The following is an 11,405-nucleotide window of genomic DNA, read 5'->3' on the forward strand; positions in this document are numbered from 1 at the left end:
CCAATGTGATTCTGCAACCTGTACAGTCAGAAAAATGAGAAATTATACCTCATTTGATTCAACTGTAGGAATTGTCAAGATCATTATACTGTCATGTGTAGCTAATAAAAAAATAAAAATTAAAAAAAAATAAATATTTTTTAAAAAGCTAAAAAAAAAGCTAATTAAGGTAGGGCTTAGAACCATGAGAAAAATTTACCAGTGCATTCCTTTGTTATTTTGGATATAGAACTTGGTTTTATTTTTTTGATGCAATACTAGGAAAATTTTGGATTTTGCCATTTTTACTTGAAAATGAGAATCTGGTATTTCTGTATTTTATCATTTTCAATAAAACTTTTTAAGTGTTTTGAGAAAAAGGCAAAAGCAGAGACTTGGGTGTATAGCTCAGTGGTAGGATGTTTGCCTAGCATGCATAAGGCCCTGGGTTAGATCCCCAGCAATGGTGTGGGGGTGGGGGTCAAAATGCAAAAGTACAAGCTCATTTACAATATGGAATGCCTGTATCTATCCAGGCTGCTCACTCCCCAACTCTGAAATGTGGGCAGTGAGAGAAGAGGCCTCAGTTACTCTGGCAAGCTAGCTGGCCTTGCTTCTTGAAAAGCTTCCTTCTTGATATCCTCTTTCCTGCTGTCTGCCTTAAAGTCTCTGGCCTCTCATCACCTGTCTCTTGTTGGCTCCTCTTCTTCCTAACTTACATGTCGAAGCTGGAGTTTCTTGGTCTTGGTTCCAGGATCCCGGTCTGGGATCCAGATGTGTACTTGGATCACAGGCACCTCAAGCACATTATGGCCATATGGCTCCTGCTGTCTTCCTCCTGCCTCTGCATACTTTACTTCTATCAGATTTTACCTTTATTTATTCAATAAATATTGACTGAATGCTTAATATGTGCTTAATGTCCCAGTTTCAGGAAAGCCTTGTCTGATGTCCTAGATTAGATCTGAGGCACCCTTGTTATTAGGTAAACTATATCCTTCCTGTTGGAGCATACACAACAGAAATTATGTGATTTTTTTTTTTTAAGTTTGTTGGGAAAAGTATAAACGGCAGCCGTACCCCAGAGAAAAAACCCCAATATGGCGCCTAAGGACTTCTTCTTCCTACCTTCTTCTCTGCAGTGGCTCGAAAAGTTCCCGCCCTTGTGAACTCTCCCGCCGGCGCCAATTTCAAATCTCGCTGGCGGGGAACCTTAGCCCCAATGAGAACTAATTCCTGGGCGCGGGAGCTGATATCTGGAAGAACTTGCCAATAAATGGGCGGCCTGCCATTTATCTAAGCCCTACCATCTCCCCTTTAGTTCTATATAAGCACACAGCTTTTTGCAATAAAATTGGAATTCTCCTGGCGAAGTGTCTTTGCGTGGGGAATTCTTTCAAAGTTGGTTACAGAGACAGAGGATTGGGTCTAGTCACAGGGAGAGCTATGTCCATGGAAGTCCCCAGGCATCCTCAGCAGAGGAGCAGAAGGAAATGGAAGATAAAGCGACTAGTCTAGAGAAAACTGAAGAAGCAAAATTAAAAGCAAGGTTTTCTCACCTGAGCCAAAAGCCTGGCGGCTGATCTTTTTTTAAAGGAAATGATTGCAGAAAGGGTAAAAATATTTTAATTCTGGGGATTACAACATGGCAAAAGCACAGGTGAAGAACAAGCAACTTCCTCCGCAGCCCCAGATAAGACAGAGGTGACTGGTGACCACATTCTCACTCTACAGGACCTTCCTTAATGGAAACCATCCCTTGTTAGCAAGCTGGCTGGCTGATTTAAAGAGCTGACCTGCATAAATTTACTAATTCCCACAATTTCTCCTTAATATGTTACTTATTTTCTTTTTGTTTCCTTTCCTTCACTAAGTCATTTGAGACTGATGGCTTTGCAGGTACAATAGTGTGTGCAGCTATTTTAGGGGAATATACATGTGTAGAGGTGATGATTAGTTCTAAAAGTGCACTATGAAAAGGTCATGTTAGAGCAACATAAGAAGTAATCTACTTGAAAATATTTGTATATATTTCCTAACTCCTAGTGTTACAATTTGTAATGTTTTGACTTTTCTTGCTTCATCTTGATTGTAGCTTTGTGTGTTACTCTTATTTAATGTAACCTTTGCATTGATTTCTTCTGTCAAATTTTCTATTTGGATTTTCCAAAACAGAAGTTTAAGACTTCAAGTTGGAAGAAAGGTCACATAATGCAAACACACATAGAAAGACTCCAAAAGATTTGTATAACTATGCTTGAACTTGAATGGCCTTGAACTGTTTCAGTTTTAACATTAGAATTTTACTTGGCAATATTTGCCCATTGTGGTATAACTTACAGGACTTCAGTGCTTAACAGCTGCCATTGAAGCTAGTATTCCTATTTAGTTCTGTAGTGTTGGATACCTTTTGTTGTTGAAGATGCAAATGAAGTGCATTGACTGCCTGTGCATTGACTGTTGAATTCACTTTGGGCCATTTTTGCACAAACAATAAAAAAAAAAAATCCATCCTTCAAAAGAGCCACAAGAACAGGGTTAATGTCTATTTTTCATGGTATCCCCAAATGCTTGTTTCACAGTAGATACTCAATAAATATTTGTGGAATACATTTAAGAGGATTATAATGGAAATATTATAAAAATTATTTAATGGAATTATTTGTAACCTAGTTGAGGAAAGACAACATTTTCACTTGTAACAGTTATTATGAAGCAGTGCTGATAGAGAGGCGGTTAGACTTTTTTTTTTTTTTTTGATACCAGGGATTGAGCCTAGGGTTACTTAAATGCTGAGCCACATCTCCAGCCCTTTTTATTTTTTATTTTTGAGACAGGGCCATGTTGCCTAGGGCCTCACTAAGTTACTGAGGTTGGCTTTGAACTTTCCATCCTCCTGCTTCAGCCTCCCAAGCTACTGGAATTATAGGCATGCATCCCCATGCCCAGCAGTAATTAGACTTTTAAAATCCTATCTGATCCTCAGACTCTATGACCTTAACATGAAAATTAATTTAGAGTACTCTACACTTGGGTAATGAAAGCAAAGGCATGCTCAAGTTGGGTATGGTTAATTTGGGAATGTTTTCTAATCCAAATAGATAAATATGAGGTCAGTGTAAAGTAGTGTTTCTCAATCTGGTTACTACAGACATTTTTGGGCCAGATAATTTTTTGTGTGGGGCTGTCCTGTGCATGATACGGTATTTAACAGCATTCCTGGTTTCTACTCATGAGTTGCTTCTAGCAACCATCTGTTCTGACAATCAAAAATGTCTTTGGGGCCGGGATACAGCTCAGTGTTAGAACACTTGCCTGGCAAGTACAAAGCCCTGGGTTCAATCCCCAGTACAGGGGCAGGGAGGGAATGCCTCTAGATATTGCCAAATATTCCCTGGGTGCAGAATCACTCCTGATGAGAACTGCTGATTTAAAATTGAGTGAGTAATCCCAGTGGCTCTGGAGGCTGAGTCAGTAGGATTGAGAATTCAAAGCCAGCCTCAGCAACTCAGTGACCCTGTCTCTAAATAAAATACAAAATAAGGCTGGGGATGTGGCTCAGTGGTTGAGTGTCCCTGAGTTCAATCCCCAGTTTCAAAAAAAAAAAAAAAAAAAAAGAGTGAGTTGAGTTGCCTGAGGGAGAAGATTTCTGGGAGTGGGAGTGAAAGGTGTAGAAGTACTGAATTGGGAATGAAGAAACCATGTTTAAGAGATGGGAAGATGGGGCTGGGGTTGTGGCTCAAGCGGTATTGCTCTCGCCATGCGTGCGGCCCGGGTTCGATCCTCAGCACCACATACCAACGAAGATGTTGTGTCCGCCGAAAACTAAAAAATAAATATTAAAAATTCTCTCTCTCTCTCTCTAAAAAAAAAAAAAAAAAAAAAAAAAGAGATGGGAAGATTCTCTGGTTGAATGCAGAGTACCAGGATATAAACTTGATTAAGCTGGGTAAGAGAGCTGAATTCTGTTTTTTTTGGTTTTGTTTTGTTTTGGTTCCAGGGATTGAACCCAGGGCCTTGTGCATGCAAGGCAAGCACTTTACCAACTGAGCTATATCCTCTACCAACTGAGCTATATCCCCAGCCCCTAAATTCTGTTTTTAAAAGGGTTGTTTTGGAGCATTGATTTATGAAAATTGCATGTTCTGTGGAAGTAATAACCATTAAAGACAAGGACAGCCTGCTGATGAAATAAAGTGACAAAATGATCTCCCTGGAGAATGGGTGGAGCTCTTTTCTGGGCTGGGTGCCTCCTACCTGTGCCCTGATGGCCCCCCAAATGACCCTTCTCTCCCAGACCTCATCAGGGGTAGAACAAGTCTTACCTAGTACAGTGTGCCCAGCACATTGATAAATTTAATTAAATGAACTCTGAGCTGAGCTGATCTGAACAGGATAAAGGAAAAATCCTACCTAGAAGGCAGATATGAATATTTTAGTTTGTTGGTTTAATGAATATCCCACCAACTACTTGAATAATGGCAAATCAGACACTTGCTTTCTTAAAAGAAAACCACTCCCTTGCTATGTGAGGTGATAAAAACCTGTAATTCCAGCAACTCGTGAGGCCGAAGTAGATGGATTACAAATTTGAGGTCAACCTGTGCAATTTAGCAAGGGCCTGTCTAAAAATTTTTTAAAAGAGCTGGGGATATAGTTCAGTGGTAGGGTGCTTGCTTAACATGTGCAAAGCTCTAGATTTAATCCCTCCTAACACAAAACAAAATGAAACAAAACAACAACAACAACCTTCTTTTACCACCACCAATTCCTTGCTAGTCTTCTTAATTTTCCTACTTTCTGATTTTTATCTTTATCCCAAGTTAGAACTCGAAGATGAAGGTCACAATTTCTGGCTTAATTACTTATGACTCTTATTTAAGTTAACTCATTTTACATCTTTTTAAAATCAGGGGATGGGGCTGGGGATGTGGCTCAAGCGGTAGCGCGCTTGCCTGGCATGCGAGCGGCCTGGGTTCGATCCTCAGCACCACATACAAACAAAGATGCTGTGTCCGCTGATAACGAAAAATAAATATTTAAAAAAAAAATCAGGGGATGATGTCTCTGAAATAATTTTATTTATTTATTTATTTATTAAATATTTATTTATCTTTTAGTTGTAGTTGGACACAATACCTTTACTTATTTATTTTTATGTGGTGCCGAGGATCGAACCCAGGGCCTCTCACGTGCTAGGCAAGTGCTCTACTGCTGAGCCACAGTCCCAGCCCGAAATAATTTTATTTTTAAAACATGAGTTTTCTTCATCATACCCAAAGTAAGTATAATACTATTTAAAAAAATATGCATAACAAAATAGTTTATGTTTTCAGCCTTTTTCTTTTTTGATATAGAAGACTTAACCCAGTGGTGCTTAATCACTTAGCCACATCCCCATCCCTTTTTATTTTTTACTTTGAAACAGGGTCTTGCTAAGTTGTTTAGAACCTGGCTAAGTTGCTGAGGCTGGTCTTGAACTTGTGTTCCTCTTGTCTCAACCTCCTGAGTTGCTGGGAATACAGGCATACACTACCACACTTGGCTGTTTTCAGCTTCTTGATTTTCTTGAGTGTTTACTGTGAGCAGAACATGGTAGGTGTTATCAGAAAAATTGGTTTTATTCTTGATAACAGTGACTTTTGGGAAACTGCTTATTTTTTCTGATGCAATTCTTGCTAAAACATTCTTGAAACTCTTCATTATTTATTCATCTAACAACTATTTATTAAGGACATATTTTATTTCAGGCAATGCTGGGAACATAGAAAGGAAAGGTGTAAGCTTGTCTTCCAGGAACTTGCTGAATGGTAGGCTCAACCTCCAACCAGACAGTGACAAACACAGGAAGTAGGTGCTGTAGGGAGGGGTATGCTAGGACTTGTGTCCTTTTGGGGGGAATTGAAGGAAGCATGAAGAAGAAACAGTGGGGCGATTCTTGAAAGATGAGCTGGGATTCATCAGGAGGAGCAGCAGAAGGAATAATAGTTCTTCTATTTAGGCACAGAGGAATGGTAAAGTACATTTCACAAAGAGTAGTAATAGTTCAGTGTATGTGGGTTAGAGAGGCCAGAGTACAATCATGAAGAACCTGTCCTGTCCTGATGAGATGTGTCCTGATAAATTATGGTGATTGTCATCAAAGTGAACTCATTCTTTGCTTCCTGGCCAACATGAGGTGAACAACCTCCTCTGCCAGAAATTCCTGTTGCCAAACATGAATTGGACTTTTAAGCAAAAATAAACCTTTCATCTTTTTAAGTTGTTAATGTCAGGTATTTTGTTTCAACAATGGAAAGCTGACAAACACTATATATATATAGTCTTGCAAACTAACATAACTACATGGCATAATGTAGTTATGTTAGTTTTCTGTTACACTGATCAAATACCTGAGATAATCAACTTAAAAGGAAGAAAAGTTTATGGTTTATAATTTTGGAGTTTTCAGTTTATGGTTGATTGACCCCATTACTTTGAACCTGTGGCAAGGTAGTACCTCATGGTGGGAATGTGTGTTGGAGAAAACTGTCTACCTCATGGAGGCCAGGAAGCAAAGAGACAGGAAGAGGTCAGGATCCAAATATCTCATCCAAAGGCACACCCTCAATGACTTAACTTCCTCTCACTAGACCCTGCCTACTAAATGCTCCACCAGCTCTCCACAGTGCCACAGGCTAGGGACCAAGTCTTTAACACGTGGGCCTTTTTTTTTTTTTTTTTTTTTGAGTGTGTGTGGGGAGGTATTCCAGATCCAAACCCTAGCAGGAGCCCATAGTCCCACATGGTCTGTGAAAGGAAAGTGACCACAACACTCAGAGTGACCAAAAGATCTTTATTGCAGCAGTGCAGCAAAGAGAAAAGAAGGAAGGAAAGAGAGAGAGAGAGAGAGAGAGAGAGAGAGAGAGAGAGAGAGAGAGAGAGAGAGAGAAAAGAGATGAACAGGCAAGAGCAAGAGAGAGACGGAGAGCGTGTGCAAGAAAGATAAAGAGCAAGAGAGAGAGAGCAAGAGAGAGAGGGGCCTGGCAGGAGGGAGTCTTTATAGCCCAAATCTAATGGGGCCTCTGGGTCTGCATGCTGCCTTGTTGGCCCAAGTGGGGTTGAGTGCTCAGCCTTGAGCCAGACTTGACACAAACCGGTGATAAAGGACCAGATAGAGGGGGGTTTGAGTGTGTGGGCTATCTTGCAGCCAGCATCTGTTCAGCCTGCCCTGCAGACAACACAGTTCAGCCTGCTCTGCACCCAACAGTCTGCAAAAGCATGATCATTGAATATTTTCCATCAAGATAAAAAATCACAATCTAGTTTCTCCCACTCTCAACCCAATCAAAGTATGTGTTTAGTCACCTGCACCTGTGGTTTGTCCAAGCAAGAACCCATGATCAACCTCTGTTATGGACTGGGAAAGAAAAGAGGAAGGTGGTAAGGACAATGGTGTCACTCAATGGTTAGGGAAACGATTATACATCTTGGTCAGTAACGTAAAGTGAGGGTAGGGGTTTAGGGGAGAATCTAAGATAATTCCTACATTTCTGGCTTGATGATTAACTTTCTCTCTTTTTTTACTTTCTATACTAGGGATTGAACCCAGAGGTGCTTAACCTCTGGGTCACATCCCAGTCCTTTTTAGTTTTTATTTTGAGATAGGGTCTCACTAAGTCGCTTATGGCCTTGCTAAGTTTACTTGTGATCAATCTTTCGCCTTCTGAGCCACTGGGATTACAGGCATTTGTAACAATGCCCAGGGATGATTAACTTTTTTGGGGGCTGGGAGGATTGAACTCAGGGGCACTTGGCCACGGAGCCACATCCCCAGCCCTATTTTTTATTTTATTTAGAGACAGGGTCTCACTGAGTTGCTTAGTGCTTCGCCATTGCTGAGGCTGGCTTTGAACTTGCAATCCTCCTGTCTCTGCCTCCCAGGCACTGGGATTTCAGGTGTGTGCCACCCTGCCAGGCTAATTAACTTTTAAAATGGTCTTTAGAGTTGTTTTATGGGGTAAAGTGGTTGGCTTCATTGCTTAATCTTTTTTACTGATTCCATACAGCATGATACAGTTTGGTAAGCTACATGCATCATGAGATTACTCTTTAATTGACTTTGGGATATTTACAAAAAAGGACCTACTTTCAAAGGATAAATTTCGTTCCCAGTATGAATTTGCAAGACAACATGCCTAAGTTCTGTCTTATTCAAAATGTTTTCTTCTTTCATTTGGAACTAGGAAAATATTTCATAATTGGAAAAAAATCTAGTGAAAACTCAATCTCCAACTGAGCCACTGTGCTTACCAATCTAAAGAGGTTGGGCCTCTGTGTCTTTGATGCCTCTGGCTCATGCAGTTTTCTCTGGAATGTCTCCACATGATCCCTTGCTTTCTATTTCCAACTTTAAGTTGAGAAGACATATACCTTTCAAGATTCGGGTCAAATGTCACTTTTTCTACCAGGCTGTCCTGATAACTTCATCTCTCAGGCAGCAAAACTCACCGCCTCTTCTGAACTGTTTTTTCCATTGGACCTTTTTTTTTTTTTTTTTTTTTTTTTTTTTTTTGGCACCGGGGATTGAACTCAGGGGCACTGAGCCACATCTCTAGCCCTGTTTTGTATTTTATTCAGAGACAAGGTCTCACTGAGTTGCTTAGTACCTCACCACTACATTGCTGAGGCTGGCTTTGAACTCACCATCCTCCTGTCTCAGCCTCCTGAGTGCTGGGATTATAGGCATGCAGCACTGTGCCCTGCTGGACTGTGCATTCTTATGAGGAGGCCCCACATGCCTATCTTTGAATTGTCATCATATACATACCTGCAGTCACAGCATAAGTTTATTTTTTGAGTTGTAGAAAGAGTAGTAAATGGTGTTCCATCTTCCTGAGAAGGTTAAAACATAGAACCTACCATCAGGAGGCTAGATGACAGTGCCCAGACCAGGGGCAGAACCTCCTTTCTGGCACCTGGCACCAGAAATAGGTGTGGGTCAGGGAGGTCTGAAATGCAAACAGGATGGGCTGAGGCTCAGGGCTAGGATTACTACCCCTAGAAGGCGTGGAGGAACAGAGAAAATAGGTACCAAGAACAGGCTAAGCATAGATAAAAGAATGCTTGGATAGTTAGGAAAGGGGCTTAGGGAGCAGAGATAAGGCATTACCCAAAATGTGAGGGGAAAAAAATCAAGTGTTGATCCATATTGTTGGCACAGAGCTGCTGCTATTATTGCAAAGAAGCAGATCACTTTTGTTGTTAAAAGTTTAGAGAAAGCTTTATTTATTTATTTTTTGGCTTGCTTGGCTTATCTAAAGACTTTGAGACAACTTAGACATCTTCAAAATATATTGACACTGGTTGAATTTAAATATTGGTAGTCAGCACAAAGAGTTATTTTGGGATGATATCAAAGATACTGATTCCAAGAACTTGTTAGGACAATAACAGATAATCTGGCCTTTGTTGTATACATAATTTATAAAATTAGGATGAATTAGAGTCATGTCAGATAATCCAGTTTTTTTAAAGAGAGAGTGAGAGAGGAGAGAGAGAGAGAGAGAATTTTTAATATTTATTTTTTAGTTCTCGGCGGATACAACATCTTTGTTGGTATGTGGTGTTGAGGATCGAACCCGGGCCGCACACATGCCAGGCGATCGCGCTACCGCTTGAGCCACATCCCCAGCCCGATAATCCAGTTTTTTTAAAATATATTTTTTTAGTTGTAGATGAACATAATATCTTTGTTTTATTTATTTTTATGTGGTACTGAGGATTGAACCCAGTGCCTCACACATGCTAGGCAAGCTCTGAACCACTAAACTGCAACCCCAGCCCTAATCCATCTTTTATTGTACATATAACTTATAAAATTATAATGAGATTAATATATAATATGATATAATGATATTGGGCAGCTGCTCTTGAGTCTGAGGCCTGTGTGACAAACAATCTAGATGGGATTGAAATTTAGTAGTAGGAAGTTCAGCCTTTTAGCATCAGTAACAGAAAATACTAATTTGCTTTAATGAGCATATGTGCAATTTAAACAAATAGTTGGAAACAACCTCTACCTTAAATTTGGGATAAGTGCTTTCAGAATCTTAATTGGATTAAATTATGTCCAGATCAAAAATTGCAATCCAAAACCTATTTGATAAAACTTTTAGAATCATTTTATTTTATTTTACCCGAGTGCTCACCTAGCACATCCAAGGCGCTGGGTTCGATCCTCAGCACCACATAAAAATAAATAAATAAAATAAAGGTATTGTGTCCAACTAGATCTAAAAAAATATTTTAAAAAAAGACCCAAATTGCTGGCAACAAAGTATACTATAGCACACTGGTTGTTTACCCTCTTGATCATATGACTGAATGGGACATGCAGCTTGCTGTCACTGTCCAGCCTTGTGAGAAAGTAGCACAGGATGGCCTATTGTTAGCCAGGGAAAAGATCAAAATTCAAAATTTGAAGTATGGTTATCTACTGAATATCATTGTAAAGTAAAATAATCCTAAATTTAAGCATCATAAATTGGGACTGTCTGTATAAGAAATCAGATCTCAGGGTCTACCACATGGCAGAGATTTGATAATGATTTACTAAATGTAGTATGAATGAATGTAGTAGTTAATAAACTTTCTTGTAGCACCTTTACCTTGAATTAAACGACCTATCATATTAGCTGTATTCAATGGATTTACCTTTACACATAACACTGTAAGGGAAACTTCAGTTTTTTTTTTTTTTTAAAGAGAGAGTGAGAGAGGAGAGTGAGAGAGAGAGAGAGAGAATTTTTTAATATTCATTTTTTAGTTCTCGGCGGACACAACATCTTTGTTGGTATGTGGTGCTGAGGATCGAACCCGGGCCGCACGCATGCCAGGCGAGCGAGCTACCGCTTGAGCCACATCCCCAGCCCCGAAACTTCAGTTTTGATTCTGTCCCATTTTGAGGCCCGTGCATTTACTGAACTCTGTTCTTATTCCACAGTCTATTTGATTAAAATATGTATAAAAATGTTGATAGCAGTTCTATTATGAGTGCTTATTCTCATTTTTTTGTGCCTGTCAGTATTTTCTCTAATAAAAAGTTCAACAAGTTTCATCAAGTATTTACTGTGTTTTGAGACACTGCATAATGTATTTTGAGGGTTTTTTTTTAGTTTATAGTTATATTTACTAGCCTTGCTTGATCCTTTTCTTCCTATACCAAGCTATAGGATTAGCATTCTTTTTACTCAACTCTCACCCCTCTAGTCTTGTCTCTAGCCCAGAGTTCCTCTGTGTGTCACCTTCTTTACCTTATACAGTCCCTTCATTACCCCTAGAACAGCTCTGTTGTCAGTACCCTGCCCATCCCCTAAAGGGATTCAGGCCTAGAACCCAGAGGATATTCTGACTGCCAGTCTAGGAATTTCATGAAAACCGAGTAG

The 11,405-nt window shown here is 39.7% G+C and overlaps 1 pseudogene across 1 annotated transcript; it reads left to right on the top strand.

Annotated features, from left to right (window-relative positions):
- Positions 1-1,428: 1,428 nt before the first annotated feature.
- Positions 1,429-1,761, top strand: LOC308647460 (cAMP-regulated phosphoprotein 19-like; annotated as a pseudogene). The gene has a single exon. The product of its transcript is annotated as a cAMP-regulated phosphoprotein 19-like (transcript).
- The last annotated feature ends 9,644 nt before the right edge of the window (positions 1,762-11,405 follow it).

This window comes from Spermophilus citellus (genome assembly GCF_964194105.1).
Source record: "Spermophilus citellus genome assembly, chromosome: 4".
Taxonomy (NCBI): domain Eukaryota; kingdom Metazoa; phylum Chordata; class Mammalia; order Rodentia; family Sciuridae; genus Spermophilus; species Spermophilus citellus.